The 18,321-nt window shown below is 39.0% G+C and overlaps 1 long non-coding RNA gene across 1 annotated transcript in view; it reads right to left on the bottom strand.

Moving 5' to 3' along the window:
- Positions 1-18,321, bottom strand: part of LOC116094726 — a 63,182-nt gene that overhangs the window by 27,990 nt on the left and 16,871 nt on the right. Inside the window, exon 2 of the long non-coding RNA XR_004120276.1 lies at positions 17,752-17,800. This is a non-coding gene — a long non-coding RNA (uncharacterized LOC116094726). The remainder of the gene's footprint in view (positions 1-17,751; positions 17,801-18,321) is intronic.

Below are 18,321 nucleotides of genomic sequence, written 5' to 3'. Positions count from 1 at the left end.
AAAGAATATGAAGGCAGGACCAGCTGGGAGGAACAGGCCTCATAAGCTGCAGAGCAGCTGGGACAGGGTCCTTTCTACCTCCATCTACAGCCAGGAGGTGTGCCTGTTCCACCGCTCTCTGTGCACCTTTTCTGCCAGGGGAGGGCAGGTCTCCAGAGAATGCTCTAACTTCAGGACTTAGATGAGATTGCCATTTTTTCCCTAGTGACTTTCTAAGGCAGGACAATCTGGAGGCACAGGCCACAGAAGCTGCAGAGCAACTGGGACAGGGTCCTTCATTCATCCATCTTCACACAGGAGGGACTGCTGATCCACAGCCCTCTGTGCATGGGTCTTACCAGGGGAGAGCTGATTTTCCAGGAGTGCTGACACAGGCTTACAGACCCAGAGAAGGAACAAGTTCCAGCCAGAGACAACAAGAACATCTAACACCAGAGATTAACACATGTCGAAAGGCAAACAAGGAATCTTAGCAACAGAAACCAAGACTACTTGGCATCATCAGAACCAAGTGCTCACACCACAGCAAGTCCTGGATACTCCAACACAATGGAAAAGCAAGGTCTGGATCTAACATCATATCTCATGATGGTGGTAGAAGAATTTAAGAAGGACATAAATGAATCCCTTAAAGAAGTACAGGAGAAAACAGGTAAACAGGTACAAGCCCTTAAGGAAGAAACACAAAAATCCTTTAAAGAATTACAGGAAAGCACAACCAAATAGGTGAAGGAATTGAACAAAAGCATCCAGTAACTAAAAATGGAAATTGAAACAGTTAAGAATTCACAAAGAGAGACAACTCTGGAGATAGAAAACCTAGGAAAGAAGTCAGGAGCGATAGATGCAAACATCACCAACAGAATACAAGAGATAGACGAGAGAATCTCAAGTGCAGAAGATGCCATAGAAAACAATGACACAACAGTCAAAGAAAACACAAAATGCAAAAAGATCCTAACCCAAACATCCAGGAAATCCAGGACACAAAGAGAAGACAAAACCTAAAGATAATAGGTATAAAAGAGCGTGAAGATTTCCAACTTAAAAGGCCAGTAAATATCTTCAACAAAATTATAGAAGAAAACTTCCTTAACATTAAAAAAAAGAGATGCCCATAAACATACAGTAATCTTACAGAACTCCAAATAGTTTTGACAAGAAAAGAAATTCCTCCTGTCACATAATACTCAAAATACCAAATGCACATAAAAAAGAGGAAGAATATTAAAAGCAGTGAGGGGAAAAAGGTCAAGTAACATATAAAGGCAGGCCTATCAGAAATACACCAGACTTCTTGCCAGAGATTATGAAGGCCAGAAGATCCTGGGCTGATATCAATACAGACCCAAAGAGAACACAAATGCCAGCCCAGACTACTATACCCAGCAAAACTCTCAATTATCATAGATCAAGAAACCAAGGTATTCCAAGACAACACCAAATTTACACACTATCTTTCCACAAATCCAGCCCTTCAAAGGATAATAAGTGGAAAACTCCAACACAAGGAAGAAAAGTACAAGAAACTACTAGAAAAAGCAAGAAATTAATCTTCCAACAAAACTAAAAGAAGATAGCCACATGAGCAGAATTCCAACTCCAACAACAAAAATAACAGGAAGCAACAATTACTTTTCCTTAATATCTATTAATATCAATGGACTGAATTCCCAGATAAAAAGACCTGGACTGTCAGACCAGCTACATAAACAAGACCTAACATTTTGTTGCATACAGGAAACCCACCTCAGTGACAAAGACAGATATTACCTCAGAATAAAAGGCTGGAAAACAATTTTCCAAACAAATGGTTCCAAGAAACAAACTGGAGTAGCCATTCTAATTTCGAATAAAATCAACTTTCAACCTAGAGTGATCCAAAAAGATAAGGAGGGACACCTCATACTCAACAAAGTTAAGATCTACCAAGATGAACTCTCAATTCTGAACGTCTACACCCCAAATGCAAGGGCATCTATATTCATAAAAGAAACTTTACTAAAACTCAAAGCACACATTGCACTGCACAAAATAATAGTGGGAGACTTCAACACCCTACTCTCTGCAATGGACAGATCATGGAACAGAAACTAAACAAAGACACAGTGAGACTAACAGAAGTTATGAAACAAATGGATTTAACAGATATCTACAGAACATTTCATTCTAAAACAAAAGGATATACCTTCTTCTCAGCACTTCATAGTACCTTCTCCAAAACTGACCATATAATTGGTCACAAAACAGGCCTCAACAGATGCAAAAAGATGGAAATAATTCCTTGCATCCTATCAGATCACCATGGACTAAGGCTGCTCCTCAATAACAACATAAACAATATAAATCCCTCATACTCATGGAAACTTAACAACACTCTACTCAATGATAACTTGGTCAAAGAAGACATAAAGAAAGAAAATAAAGACTTTTTAGACTTTAATGAAAATTAAACCATAGCATACCCAAACTTATGGAACACAATGAAAGCAGTCCTAAGAGGAAAACTCATAGCTCTGAGTGACTGCAAAAAGAAACTGGAGAGAGCATACACCAGCAATTTGAGAGCACACCTGAAAGCTCTAGAACAAAATGAAGCAAATTCACACAAGAGGAGTCAATGGCAGGAAATAATCAAACTCAGGGCTGAAATCAGCCAAGTGGAAACAAAAGGAACTATACAAAGAATCAACCAAACCAGGAGCTGGTTCTTTGAGAAAATCAACAAGGTAGATAAACCCTTAGCCAGACTAACTAGAGGGCACAGAGACAGTATCCTAATTGACAAGTTCAGAAATGAAAAGGGAAACATAACAACAGAAACTGCGGAAATCCAAAAGATCATCAGATGCTACTACAAAAGCCTATACTCAACAAAATTGGAAAACCTGGATGAAATGGACAATTTTCTAGAAAGATACCAGTTACCAAACTTAAATCAGGATCAGATAAATGATCTGAACAGTCCCACATTTCCTAAAAAAATAGAAACAGTCATTAATAGTTTGCCAAACTAAAAAAAGCCCAGGACCAGATGGGTTTAGTGCAGATTTTATCAGACCTTCAAAGAAGACCTAGTATCAATACTCCTCAAACTATTCCACAAAATAGACACAGAAGGTACTCTACCTAATTCATTCTATAAAGCCACAAATACTCTAATACCTAAACCACACAAAGAACAAAGAAAGAAAACTTTAGACCCTGAGATTCCAGCTCACACCAGTCAGAATGGCTAAAATCAAAATCTCAGGTGACAGCTTATGCTGGCAAGTATGTAGAGAAAGAGGAACACTCCCTCATTGCTGGTGGAATTACAAGCTGGTACAACCACTCTGGAAATCAGTTTGGTGGTTCCTCAGGAAATTGGATATAGTACTACTAGAGAAGCCAGCTATACCATTCCTGGGCATATACCCAAAAGATTCTCCAACATGTAATAAGGATACATGCTCCACTATGTTTATAGCAGCCTTATTTATAATAGCCAGAAACTGGAAACAACCCAGATGTCCCTCAACAGAGGAATGGATACAGAAAATGTGGTACATTTATACAACAGAGCACTACTCAGCTACTAAAAACATTTAGGGAAATGGATGAATATGGAGGATATCATCCTGAGTGAGGTAACCCAATCACAAAAGAACAAACACGGTATGCACTCTCTGATAAGTGGTTACTAGCCCAGAAGTTTGGAATACAGGAAGAACAACCCACAAACCACAAGGAACTCAAGAAGATACTTCGATCCTTCTTAGAAGCAGGAACAAAATACCCATGGAAGGAGTTACAGAGACAAACTATGGAGCAGAGACTGAAAGAAGGACAATCCAGAGACTGCTCCAATTGAGAATCCTTCCCATATTCAGTCATCAAATCTAGATACTATTGTGGATGCCAGCAAGTGCTTGCTGACAGGAGCCTGATATAGCTGTCTCCTGAGAGTCTCTCTGACAGTGCCTGACTAATACAGAAGTAGAGGCTCACAGCCATCCATTGGACTGAGTACAGGGTCCCCAATGAAGGGGCTAGAGAAAGGACCCAAGGAGCTGAAGGCATTTACAGCCCCTTAGAACGAACAACAATGTGAACTAACCATTTCCCTCAGAACTCCCAGAGAATAAACCACCAACAAGAAAGTACACATGGTAGGACTCATGGCTCTAGCTCTTTCTCCTTTTTGTTTATCCTGGTTTTGTTCAGAACTCTTTAAATCTGTTTCACACTGAACATGACTACTCATCTTACGATTGATACTCACCTCTATCAGCACAGCACATCGGATCTGCACTTAGCATTTCAGACAACGGAGTTACTTAAGCTCTCTGCTTATTACTTCTGTGCTCTCCCCTTGTCTGCATCTCTGCATCTCTGACTCCAACCCCAAGGTGCATAACAACATTAAAAAGATACAGAGACAAAATGTGGAGCAGAGACTGAAGGAAAGGCCATCCAGAGACTGTCCCACCTGGGGATCCATCCCATCTACAGTCACCAAACCCAGACACTATTGTAGATGCCAACAAGTGCTTGCTGACAGGAGCCTGATATAGCTGTCTCCTGAGAAGCTCTGCCAGAGTCTGACAAATACAGAGGTGGATGCTCTACTCACAGTCATCCGTTGGACTGAGCACAGGGTCTCCAACGGAAAAGATCCAAGGAGCTAAGGGGTTTGCATCCCCATATGAGAAACAAAATATGAGCCAACCAGTAACCCCAGAGCTCTCAAGGACTAAACTACCAACCAAATAGTACACATGGAGGGATCTATGGCTCCAGCTGCATATGTAGCAGAGGATGACCTTGTCGAACATCAATGGGAGGAGAGGCCCTTGTTCATATGAAGGCTTAATGATGCCCGAGTGTAGGGAAATGCCAGGACAGGGAAGCAGGAGTGGATGGATTGGTGAGCAGGGGGAGAGGGGATGGGATAGGGGGCTTTCTGAGGGAAAACCAGGAAAGGAGATAATATTTGCAATTTAAATAAAGACTATATCTAATAAAAAAGAAAGGAAAGAAAAGGAAAAAAGAGAAGAGAAGGGAAGGGAAGAGAAAATAAAAGGTGTACAAAGCCACAATGATCAGTTTCTGGAGAAAATAATCATGATAACAAAAACGGATTTCATGAGTGGAGGAAAGTCCCAAGGATAAGGAGAGAAGAAGAAATAAAGTTGAAGTGCAGACAAAACAGTAGAAATAAACAGGGGTATGATGAGAGAACAAATGAGTTATAAGATAGAAAATGAAACAAAGATTATTTGTTAGGATTAAACTAGGAGATAAAAATTTAAATGACAAGAAGCTGACAACTTTTAAACTCAGGAATAAAGAAAGCCAAGATCCAAGCTACTATATAAAACCTTAGGTCTAGGTAGAGGGCTATCAATTCATACGCCATCCTTGGGGTTTGTCCTGGGCAAGTCCTGCACCTAATGCTTTAAGCTAATGGGGATTCAGCTAAAGGCATCACACACAATTAGATGCTGCAATGTATGTTTTGTATACAGTTCTCATCTCATGAGGTCTGAGATGTAGTCCGAGAAAAACTTATGCTGCAGGAAATAAAAAGATGCCAAAGATAGGAACCTGAGCCGTGTATAAATAAAACAACCTTGACCTCTTTTCTGAGGGAAAAAAAAATATAATGCTGATGCTTTATTTTTATGTTGTTTCAGCTTGCTACTCCTGTTAAATTATGCATTATGGAGTGGTGCATCCATTTTGGTTACTTTATTTCTACCTGCAGTGATGTATATAAGGAAACTCAGAATTGGAAATGACACATAGATGTTCATTTTCACAGTATCCCAAGTACACAGCAGAGTCCTGGGCCTGCTGGCGAATTAATATCCATGTCTAGTTATCATCGTGTGGACAGAGATCACTCAGAAGAATGTTTTTATGCATTTTACATGTACTGAGGATTAGTTTCTCATACCTGAAAAAAAATCCAAAAATATCAGCAATAATTTTGTTTCATTTTAATTAATTGACCCAAGCACTTGTGTATTAATACATTATAAATAATTATATGCTATTATATAATTTATATATATACATGTGCATGAATATATATATATATGTATATATATATATATATATAGTATACATATATAGCCAATTTTGCAAAGCAACTATACTTTTTTAAATATAGTGCCAGATACCAAGATGGTCTACAAAAAAATAATGATGTAGACTCTGCAGTCTATCAGCAAATAACCAAAATGCACATGAATAAACTCCCATTTATTTCTAGAAAGTAACAGAATTTCTAAAAATATATAAGTCTACCTTGCTTGTTTAGACATGTTAGTTAATTATCATTCTACTGTGATGAAAACTCAAAATATCCATCATTATTTCAGAGGTCAGAGTGTTTGAGATTTTCTTACTTCTGAAATCTACAGCACTCCTTTCTTCTCAGTCATTGAGACACAGTGTTTCTTAATCTCAATCTTAAGATGTTATGTTTATGCCCGTGTAACACAGGGGTAGCTTTGCAATTCTCTACCTATATTCAACTGTGCCGCTGTCTGTTGAATATCATGGAATTACTTGCTCATGTCTAAGAGCCTTCTTCCTGAAAAATAAATCTGAATCTGCCACATCTTTGTTTCTTTTTAAAATTAAAGTCTAATAAGGTTGTTTGTGATGTGTTAGAATGGCGGGTCTCTTCAGAACATACCACACTAGGCCCACACAGTTCCACGTGTAAGAGGTTTAATTGATAGAGGGGGGAGGAGAGAGAGAGAGAGAGATGGAGCAATGTTCCCCGTATATCTATCTATATGGTATATATATATATATATATATATATATATATATGAGTTGTCACGTATGGCCACAGGTAAAGGTGGGAGGTGAGCCCAATGGATTCTGGGAATATGGTGGCTGTTGCCCGGGCAACAGGTCTGTGGACCCGCCCATGCATTGCCACAGGCTTTGGATGTCCTGAAGTTAACAGTTTGTCCCTTCCTTTTCCTCCCTTCTAACACTCCCATGTCACCCACCAAGCTATCTCTCAAATTCATTGCCTCTTTTTTCCTTGTTACTATTATATACAAACACTACTGGCTGAGTCTGATTAGGGTGCTTGCATGTGAATGATTTCAGAGCTGACTACTTAATACTAGACAACCAGTTAAGGGCTCGTAACTGAAGGAACACTGACTCTCCTGTTGCCTGTAGTCTTTCCTATGGCAACTTATGAGGCTTCTCCCTTTCATGTTAACATGTCTATTGGTACTCGTGTAGTAAATTAGGCACTTATGTTTTATCGTATCTTCACCACATTTTATTTGAAAGGCCTATCATGTTTACTTGCTGTTTCTCTCACTAGAGAAAACAAACAGTAGGACAAGGGAGGCCAATCTCCATCTCGACAGTGTAAGCCTTCCTTGCTGATATCCATCTCAAAATGGAGAGGACCCCAGTGTGCATGTTCACTCCTTTTTTAGATATTCTGTCATAGTCTAATGCTACAAGCTACTCTCAAAGGAGTCTATTATATTCTTGAATATTCTCTGAGAATACAGAATGATGTTTCTTCAAAATAATCACTTGCTTTCTGTCTCAACTGCAAATATGCCACTTATAGCTAGGATTTAGAAAATCAACTCTAAAAAGGAAACAATCCAAATTATATGTTACTCCACTGAAGTTCTTGAAAAGCCCCAATTTTAGATGTACTGAGAAAGGAATTCAATGATGGAGGAAGGGGTAAGAAGAAAAGCAACAAATAATTAAATTATGACTGACTTTGAAGACAAAGAACTCAGGAGGTGACTAGCAGATGTAAAATCTGGAGAGAATATGTCCCCTGATATCATGATTCTTGTTGTAGCTCACTGCTTGTATTATGTTAATTGGGTTCTCCAAATTACACAGGAATTCACATGTCTGTAAGTAAGAGGTTGTCCCCAGTTGGCTTTGATTGGTAAATAACATCGCAGGTGGCCAATGTCTGTGCAAGGAGACAGAGGCAGACTTTTAGGATTCCCAGGCAAGAAAAGCAGAATGTCAAGAACGCATAATCGTCATGCCAGAAAAGGAATAAGACAGACTTGAGAGCTGCAGAAGACAGAGTACCAATCATGTAAGAGTTGGGGAAATGTGGCCCCAGCTCCCCACTCTCCAACTCAGTCTAGGGTAACAAAGATGAAATATAGACTTTAGTAAGTAATAATTCAGGAGTATCAAAGGGGAAGTATTAGCAATGTGGAAGTAAAGGCTGTGTGTGTGTGTGTGTGTGTGTGTGTGTGTGTGTGTGTGTGTGTATGTGTGTGTGTGTGTGTGTGTATGTGTTCTTTTTTTATTAGGTATTTTCTTTATTTACATTTCCAATGTCTTCCCCTTTCCTGGTTTTCCCTCAAAAAAAAAAAAAAACCCTATTCCCTCCCACCTCCCTTGCTCACCAACCCACCCTCTCCTGTTCCTAGCCCTGCCATTCTCCTACACTGGGGCACAGAGCCTTCACAGGACCAAGGGCCTCACCTCCCATTGATATCCAACAAGGCCATCCTCTGCTACATATACAGCTAGAGCCATGGGTACCTCCATGTGTACTTTTTGGTTGGTGGCTTAGTCCCTGGGAGCTCTGGGGGTACTAATTAGTATGTATTATTGTTCTTCCTAAGGGGCTGCAAACCCTTTCAGCTCCTTGGGTCCTTTCTCTAGCTCCTCCATTGAGGACCCTGTGCTCAGTCCAATGGATGGCTGTGAGCATCCACTTCTGTATTTGTTGGGTACTGGCAGAGCCTCTCAGGAGACAGCTACATCAGGCTCCTGTCAGCCAGCACTAGTTGGCATCTACAATAGTATCAGGGTTTGGTGATTGTATATGGGATGGATCCCCAGGTGGAACAGGCCGTGGATTGTCATTCCTTCACTTTCTGCTTCACACTTTGTCTCTGCAACTCCTTCCATGAGTACTTTTTCCCCCTTCTAAGAAAAATCGAAGTATCCACACTTGGGTCTTCCTTCTTGAGTTTCTTCTGGTTTGTAGATTGTATCTTGGGTATTCTGAGCTTCTGGACTAATATCCACTTATCAGTGAGTGCATACTATGTGTGTTCTTTTGTGATTGGTTTACCTCACTCAGGATAATATCCTCCAGTTCCATCCATTTGCCTAAGAATTTCATAAATTGATTGTTTTTAATAGCTGAGTAGCACTCCATTGTGTAAATGTACCACATTTTCTGTATCCATTCCTCTCTTAAGGGACATATAGGTTGTTTCCAGTTTTTGGCTATTATAAATAAGGCTGCTATGAACATAGTGGAGCATGTGACCTTATTACATGTTGGAGCATCTTTTGGGTATATGCCCAGAAAAGGTATTGCAGGGTCCTCAGGTAGAACTATGTTCAATTTTCTGAGGAATAGCCAAACTGATTTCCAGAGTGTTTGTACCAGCTTGCTTTGAACTGGTAGTAAGGAGCTCATGCTGCTGGAGAGATCAGAGCGGATTAACTAACTGCTACAATTCTAAAGCCAAATAAAATGAAATTGTGTTTCTGACTAACCAAACTGTTCCTGCTTCTTGTTCCAAGTCATCAACCTTCCCATAATCTGCTGCAGTACCAAGATGAAATGGATGGCATGGGAATCTTGTCATTTGAAAGCACACAATAGAACAATTACTGGTAAACCAGCCTGCCCTTTCATTGATTGAGATGATGTGACAACTAAACAAGGCTGATAATCAAGGTGTCTGCATCTCAGAATTGATGTGAAGAAGACAAAAACTACAAACATCTTCTCTAGAACAGTTGCAGGCCGTAAACAATGAACTGGCCAACTCTGGTTCTCCAGCTATCACCATAAGTTAACATCCAGAGATCTGAGCTTTCTAGCCATGGTCAAATATCCCATTCAGAAACAACAGTGATGCTGCACCACTTCCTTAGAATGTATATTTCACCGGTCATTGGCTCACTGATATTAGAGACTCAAGAAGAAGGGTAAGTTTTAAGGGACACTACTAGTGTCCTTGGTTGGCTTAGTGACATTGGCCTCAAGTGTGACCTATAATGGAGATTAATATCCTTAAAGTCTCTGGAATGGTGTGATAAACAGTGTGAAAGGACTTTCAAAAGTCTAAGGACACAGAAATTAACTTTTAAAAGAATTAAATTTTACATGAAAAAAAAATGAAAAACATAGGAAACTTGGGAAGCTTTTGAAACCTGTGAATGTAGTCTGGATATATACTTAAGGAAGTCCAGAAAGCAGCCTTCACTAAGGCATTGGAGATTGGATCAAGCCTTCTTATCATTACATTGTATTCTTCACTACAGGATCAAGAACAGCCTTTGAAATACTAAATGAAATAATTCTTTGGAACACACCCAGGATCAGAGGATCAGAGGTGAGGAGGACACAACATCTGTCCCAACACCAGGAGTAACTGGGACCAGCAGGAACCAGGCATGCAGGAAATCTGCCAGCCTAGTGGCATAGGTTGCCTCTGATCTGTTTAGGCTGGTGACCTGAGCAGATGTTGGGAACAAATTCTGTAGCCAGTCCCACAACACACAGAGGAAGCTCCACTCCCAAGCCCTCTGACACATCCAGGATCAGAGGTGAGGAGGTGAGGAGGACAAAACATCTGTCCGAACTACAAAAATAACTGGGACTAGTGGGACTCAGGCACACAGGAACTCTACCAGATCAATGGCACTGGTTCCTTCCAGTCTGTTTAGGCTGGTGCCCTGAGCAGACCTTGGGCACAAACTTGGCAGCAAGTACCATAATGCCCAGAGGAAGCTGTACTCCCAGCACTCTAATTACCCAGGATCCCAAGATCCCAGAATCAGAGAATCACAGAGACAGCTTGACTCTGAGGAGTTCTGACATAACCTAGTTTGATTTAGCCAGGACTGGTAGCACTAGAGATAACCCGATGGTGGGAGGCAAGTATAAGAACATAAGCAACAGAAACCAAGGTTACTTGGCATCATCAGAACCTAATTCTCCCACCATAGCAAGTCCTGGAAACACCATCACACTGGAAAAGCAAGACTCAGATCCAAAAATCACTTTTCATGATGGTGATAGAGGACATTAAGAAGACATAAATAACTCCCTTAAAGAAATAGAGAACACAGGTAAGCAGCTAGGAGCTCTTAAAGAGGAAACAAAAAATCCATTAAAGAACTACAGAAAAACACAATCAAACAAATGAAGAAAATGAACAAAACCATCCAGGATCTAAAAATGGAAATAGAAACAATAAAGACATCACAAAGAGAGACAACCATGGAGACAGAAAATAAGGAAAGAGATCAGGAGTTGTAGGTGCAAGCAACACCAACAGAATATAAGAGATAGAAGAGAGAATCTCAGGGGCAGAAGATAGCATAGAAAACATTGACACAACAGTTAAAGAAAATGCAAGAAGCCAAAATGTCCTAATCCAAAACATCCAGAAAATCTAGGACACAATGAGAAGACAAAACCTAAGGATAATAGATATAGAAGAGAGTGAAGATTCCCAACTTAAAGGGCCAGTAAATATCTTCAACAAAATTATAGAGGAAAACGTCCCTAACCTAAAGAAAGTGATGCCTATGAACATACAAGAAGCCTACAGAACTCCAAATAGAATGGACCAGTAAAGAAATTCCTTCCACCGCATAATAATCAAAACACCAAATGCACTAAACAAAGAAAGAATTTTAAAAGCAGAAAGGAATAAAGGTCAAGTAACATATAAAGGCAGGCCTATCAGAATTATACCAGACTTCTCACCAGAGATATGAAAGCTAGAAGATCCTGGACAGACGTCATACAGACCCTACAAGAACACAAATGCCAGCCCAGGCTACTATAGCCAGCAAAACTCTCAATTACCATAGATGGAGAACAAGATATTCCATAACAAAACCAAATTTACATATTATCTTTCCACAAATCCAGCCCTACAAAAGACAATAGAAGGAAAACACCAACAAAAGGAGCAAAACTACACCCTAGAAGAAGCAAGAAAGTAACCTTTCAAACAAACCTACACAAACATAATTCTACCACTAACAACAAAAAGCAGGGAGTAACAATTTCTTTTTCTTAATATCTCTTAATATGAAAATTAATATTACCAACATATCCTAATCAATTGAAATTCAAAACTATGAGGGTTTAGAAATTTGTTGGCTATCACCCAGTAGTCTCTCTAATTTGGTAATTGGAGAAATAGGTCCAATGCTGTACAATCCATATACACTTTCTGCTTGTTTGTACATGACAGTGTCTTGCTGTGTACCACATAACAGCCTTGAAATCAGCCTTCTCCTATCTCAGCCTCTCTATTAGTAGGATTGTTTATTTGATGTTTTTACACTATACTATGGTTTTCAGAACAGCTTACATATTTCAAAAGTATTTATATAGCAAAAAGAAATGCAGACAATTAACCTGGGAGGTATCTTAAAGAGAACAACAAAGAGACTGAATGCTTTGCTTGATGTTTGTAACTTTTGTATCAAGTTTGAGGAAGAAAACTTTATTACTTTATTTTTTAGTTACTCCTTCTCTGAGATGAATGATTTTCAAAATCATTACAGCCAATGAACCAGATTCTTACCCTCACCTAGTGTCTGTGCCACCCTCCAAGCAGAACCATTGTTCATTGAAACAGTTGGTGAATGACTTCATGGATACACCATCTTAATACACACACAATTTCGGATAGACCATCTTAATGCACATACCATTTCTTAAATGAATGTAACCTTTTCTCTGTGGGCTGAGAATGAAGACAATCACTCAAGTCAAATAACTTTGACCATAGCAGGAAATCTGTGTCCAAAAATCATGCCTGCAATGCACTCCTTGGCACAGCAGAACTGTCAACTCTTACCTTAGCTACTAGGGAGGCAAAATCCTTTGGTGATGTAAGGGGCATTGAGTACAGTCTTATTACAATGATCTCCAATGTCTAAAAATTGTTCTTATTTTGGGCTTATACCACAGTAAGATTTTAAACTTTACTAGAAACAAAACAAACAAACAAACAAAAGACTTTATCTATTTATGTTCTTTTAAAAAACTAGTAGTGATGCATTATTTTAAAATATACTGCTAATATGTTTGGATTTATTTAAAATTTATATTGAGGAAACACATGTATGTCAGTATTGTTGCAGACAAGCATTTACATAAGATTGTTTGATTGTTTTATAGCAAACAACTTTTATACTACTCATTTTTATTGTTACAGTATTTTATAAATTTTAAGAAATATGACAAAAAAAGGTATCTCAGGGTATTGAAGGGGGGTCTCTAGGAGGAGTTGGGGTACAAAAGGGAAAGAATGTGATATAATTCTATTTACTTAAAATATGTTTTTAAATGTTAAAATTAGATAAACTGAAATTATGTATCTTTTTTCATCATAATGCAATAAAACAAATTCTTAATTCTTGCCGGGCGGTGGTGGCACACGCCTTTAATCCCAGCACTTGGGAGGCAGAGGCAGGCGGGTTTCTGAGTTCGAGGCCAGCCTGGTCTACAGAGTGAGTTCCAGGACAGCCAGAGCTACACAGAGAAACCCTGTCTCGAAAAAGCAAAAAAAAAAAAAAAATCTTAATTCTTTGATGTCAGTGGATATAACAGAAACAGCTCATCATTAAAGACAAGGCATACATATCATGTATTCAGGATAGCAGTGATGTTGTAGTGATCAGACTAAAACAAAAGTGAACCCACCAAGACAAGAATGAGAAAATGGCTTTTAGACCAATTGCATTGTCTCTTAACGGAACTCTTTCCCATTTCTAGGAGGTGGATCTTAGAAAGGACTGTACCGATTAGTACACATAGTCATGTGTACTCTCCAGCTGCAGTGTACTCCACATGCAGTATCTTGACTGCAACAGATTGGCAAAGGAGTTTTCTATTCAGCTGTTAGCCTGATAATGCATGCTTCTCTACACTAATCGGCAAGTGCCAGAAGGAACATCTTATTTTTATCTGCAAGGCACTCCAGAATACCATCACAGTTTAAAAGCTCAAGGCTACACAAATTCCCCAGGTCTGTGGCATAATATCCTATTCAGAGATCTTCATCACTTGACATTCCTCAAATGTCACACTGGTCTTTCTTTACGCTGATAACATGCTGACTTGAAGCTGATAAGAAGGAAAGTTGCAAATAGCTTATGTGACACAGTAATAATAGAGGGTGAAAGAAATCCCACAGAGTTTGGAACCTGCCACATCAGCGAGGCATACGGGTTCAAGATCAGGTTGTGAGTCATGATTTCCTTCTTGAGATAAATTGCTGCAGTTCACACAGCTTGTCCACAGGGGGAAAATATGCAGAGTTAAAATAGTCTCTCTGAGGTTTAGAGTAAATCGATGGTGTAGAGAACGTTCCCCTTGATCATGTCTACAAAACCATCAGGCTGGTAGCTGCTGAGCAGGGCAAGGTGTGTCACTGCAGCAAGTCAAGGCTTCAGGGTAAAGAGACCTATCCCAATCTCCATGATGTAGCAAATCTAATGAGACAGAATGTGGGCTTCATCAAATGAGTGTGACAAACTTGAAAAGCACTATGTGGAGAGCCTAATTCAGAAACCGAGAGTTTTCAAACAAGTCTATGCCCCTTTGGCAAAGAATGTCTCACTTTTGGAGAAGCAGCTTCCTGGGCTCCTTGCTTGCTGCTTCAGTTAGTAGGACTACTATTTAATGACAAGACATAAGCTGACCATTTGGTCTGAAGTTTCCACTATGTATTTTGTATCACATGGCTTATGTACCCATAAGTCTTGTTACTTTTCATAGCAATCTTCAGACTTGGAGGTGTTAGTAATATAGCATGTTCTTAGGATGTATAGGCCCTGGGTTTAGATATCCATGAACATACATAATAATGACAAATAATAAAATAAATACAACTACTTTTCCATAGTTTCTTCATTTTTCTATCATAGATTTTTCACTGTGAAAGAAATTAATCTAATTTGCAAAATTATTTGCATAATGTATACCATTAAATAACCAGTTCAGAAGGAAAGCCTATCTAGCTTATGGTTTTATTTTTATTTTATAGTAATATTTTTGATTGTTATTTTCTTGGAAAGATAAAGACAAATGTAAACATGCACTAATTTATCCAATAATACCTGCTAATTTGACTCTTGATGGAACTGAGCAAAATGAAAGAACTTGCCAAGTCAGTCTGTGGAAGAGGTGATTCATGAATCTCTATACATACACTGTAAAACTATCATGTACTCTGCATGCGACCTAAAACACAACACCTCCTCAGGATTCTCCTAAAGGTGATGGATGTCATACATGAGAAGAACTGGGACTAGGGATTCTGGAAATGCCATGAATATTTGGTAAAACTAATGAACAAAGTACCAGTGGCAAACAGAGGAGCTGGGTCTAAGCTCAACATCAAAACCATTGCACATGAACTCTGACCTAATGAATCCCTCTACTGATTGATGTTTTGTCAACAGCAGCAACCCAAATCAACACTCTTAGCATAATACCATTCCCTAGTGATAAAGTAGGTTCAGTGCATCTACACAACCACAACCAAGGCATAGGTTAATACTCTGACCATGGAATCGCTTTTCATGCCAATAATTATTGTGGCATCTCTCCATACAAACTCAGAATTTTTATCTACCAGCCTGTAGCAAGTGACACACATAAAGATTTATGCCCCCATAAGTAGGTAATTATATAATAATTCCACTTCAAATATTTTAATTAAAAGATGGTATAGATTGTGAAAATCTAAAACCTGATGTGGATGAAGGGAACTAGAATGCGTTAGACTGTGCTGCAGGATGTTGCCATCCCTAGATGAATGTTCAGGGGACAGGAAATCAATGATGAGCAACTGGGTTCACTACATAATTTTGACGGACTAAAGTGTATTTTGGGCCCAGAAGGACATAAGTATCTTAAATCTGGAAATGTAATGAGCATGTGTGTGAGAGTATTGACTGAGTCAGGAGCTGCCAAGTGAATCCATGCCTTAGTAGACTGCCAGGGCAGCAGGGGATTGTGCAAAAGTCTGAAGACTGCTGGTAAGTAAACACACCATCCTCTCCATATAACCAGTGCCACACTCACCACAGACGACACTTCCCACTGCGTCACTGGAGTCAGCCATATGCACTCACTACAAATAACTCTGCCCACTGCATCACTGGAGTCAGTCATATGCACTCACCACAGACCACTCTTCCCACTGCATCACTGGAGTCAGTCATATGCTCTCACCACAGACAACTCTTCCCATTGCATCACTGGAGTCAGCCATATGCTCTCACCACAGACAACTCTGCCTACTGCATCACTGGAGTCAGCCATGTGCACTCACCACAGACAACTCTGCCCACTGCATCACTGGAGTCAGCCATGTGTACTCACCACAGACAACTCTGCCCACTGCATCACTGGAGTCAGCCATGTGCACTCACCATAGACAACTCTGCCCACTGCATCACTGGAGTCAGCCATGTGCACTCACCACAGACAACTCTGCCTACTGCATCACTGGAGTCAGCCATGTGCACTCACCACAGACAACTCTGCCCACTGCATCACTGGAGTCAGCCATGTGCACTCACCACAGACAACTCTGCCCACTGCATCACTGGAGTCAGCCATGTGCACAGCAATCAACCATGACATTTTTCATGGGATATCTTTTAAAGCTGAGCTCCCATGAGGACCTGCAAATCCAAGTCACAATATAGATACATAACCCAATGAATAACCTTAATTTACTACAAGAGTGAGAATGCAAATTGAATAAAAATACATGAGCTGTGATTTTTGGCTACAGAACTTATATATATATATATATATATATATATTGAAAAGTAATAAATCCTTTCCCTGTACAGATACTTTAAAATAGTTCTATCCTTACATGGGTTATAAAAATATGAGTTATATCAACAGCACTATGGATCAAAAGGATTTGTACATGTACCTTTAGGATGATTGATATTTTTCCTATGTTAATAAAAAGTTTCAATATATTAACTAATCAGAAGAAGTAGTAATTTATAGTGTAAATGTGATAAGATGATTTAGATGTCATAGTAAAGAAACATCTGTTATTATGTGTATAAATTCTCTCATTTGTTTTAGTAAAAAGCCGCAGACTCGGTAAGCATCAACAGCAGAAATATATTTTCTAACACTATGCAGAGTAGAAGTTTAAGATAAAGGCCAATCAGAGTTACATGCTGGGAAAGCTGTTTCCCCAGCCTAGAGACACAAGTTGCTGGGACCATATCTGCTCTACACCCTATGCATGCAAAATGACAATATTTTCGTGCATATTATTCATGTAATTTTTAAGTAAAGTATATATCTATGGATATATGAATGGATAAATTGTCCCCAGTGTCTATTATTATTTTACATTAAAATATATTCCTATTGCATAAGGGCCAACATTTATATGAGGTTGTTTAAACTTAATTATCCTTTTAAATGCCCCATCTTCCCAAAGGTATCATCGATATTTATGGTTTCAACATATAAACTAGATGGAGATAGTGAGGTTGAGGCTATTGCCATGTTTATAAACTACTATCATCACCACATCAGTATCAAAGGTGATTCTGTGTTATTTATGAAGTGTGATCTCATTTAACAACAAAATAAAACCAAAAAAATGCTTATGTAGCTTGAGGTTTATAACTGAGATTATTGTGTGCATAGGAGTCAAAGCAATGGATCAAAGATTAAAAAATAAAGGCACTTACCACCAAGCATGAGGACCAGAGTTCTCCATCTCCAGGACCCACAAGGTACCTAGAAGGAAAGAATTATTATCTTGTTGGCCTCTGACTTTCAAATAACTTGAACCTGTGTGCTTTTGCATGAACACAAACACACACACAAACAGAGAGAGAGAAAGAGAGAGAGACAGAGACAAAGACAGACAGAGAGAAACAGAGACACAGAAACACAGAGAAACAGAGAGGCAGCTATATACACTTGAGACAAATAAAAGACAAAAGTTATATAACAATTAAACATATAAACAATTATTTTGATACTTCTTTTGTTCTCTAACTAGAAAATAAAAAATTCTATGTAGTCAGAAAACTAAGGCTTCAAATTTTAAAATAAAATAATTCAAGCATAAAAACAATTTACAAAGCCATGTGTCAAGATGTTATTTTCACAGTACTCATGAAATCTTTTGTTAGCTTACTCAGGCAATATGCAATTAAGTAAAAGATGGCAAATGCCTTTAGTCCTAGCACTTGGGAGGCAGAGCCAGGCAGATTTCTGAGTTCAAGGCCAGCCTGGTCTACAGAGTGAGTTCC

The sequence above is a fragment of the Mastomys coucha genome, unplaced genomic scaffold (assembly GCF_008632895.1).
Source record: "Mastomys coucha isolate ucsf_1 unplaced genomic scaffold, UCSF_Mcou_1 pScaffold17, whole genome shotgun sequence".
Taxonomy (NCBI): Eukaryota; Metazoa; Chordata; class Mammalia; order Rodentia; family Muridae; genus Mastomys; species Mastomys coucha.
Note: the sequence above shows the minus strand (reverse complement) of the source record. Positions and strands in the feature narration are given on the sequence as shown.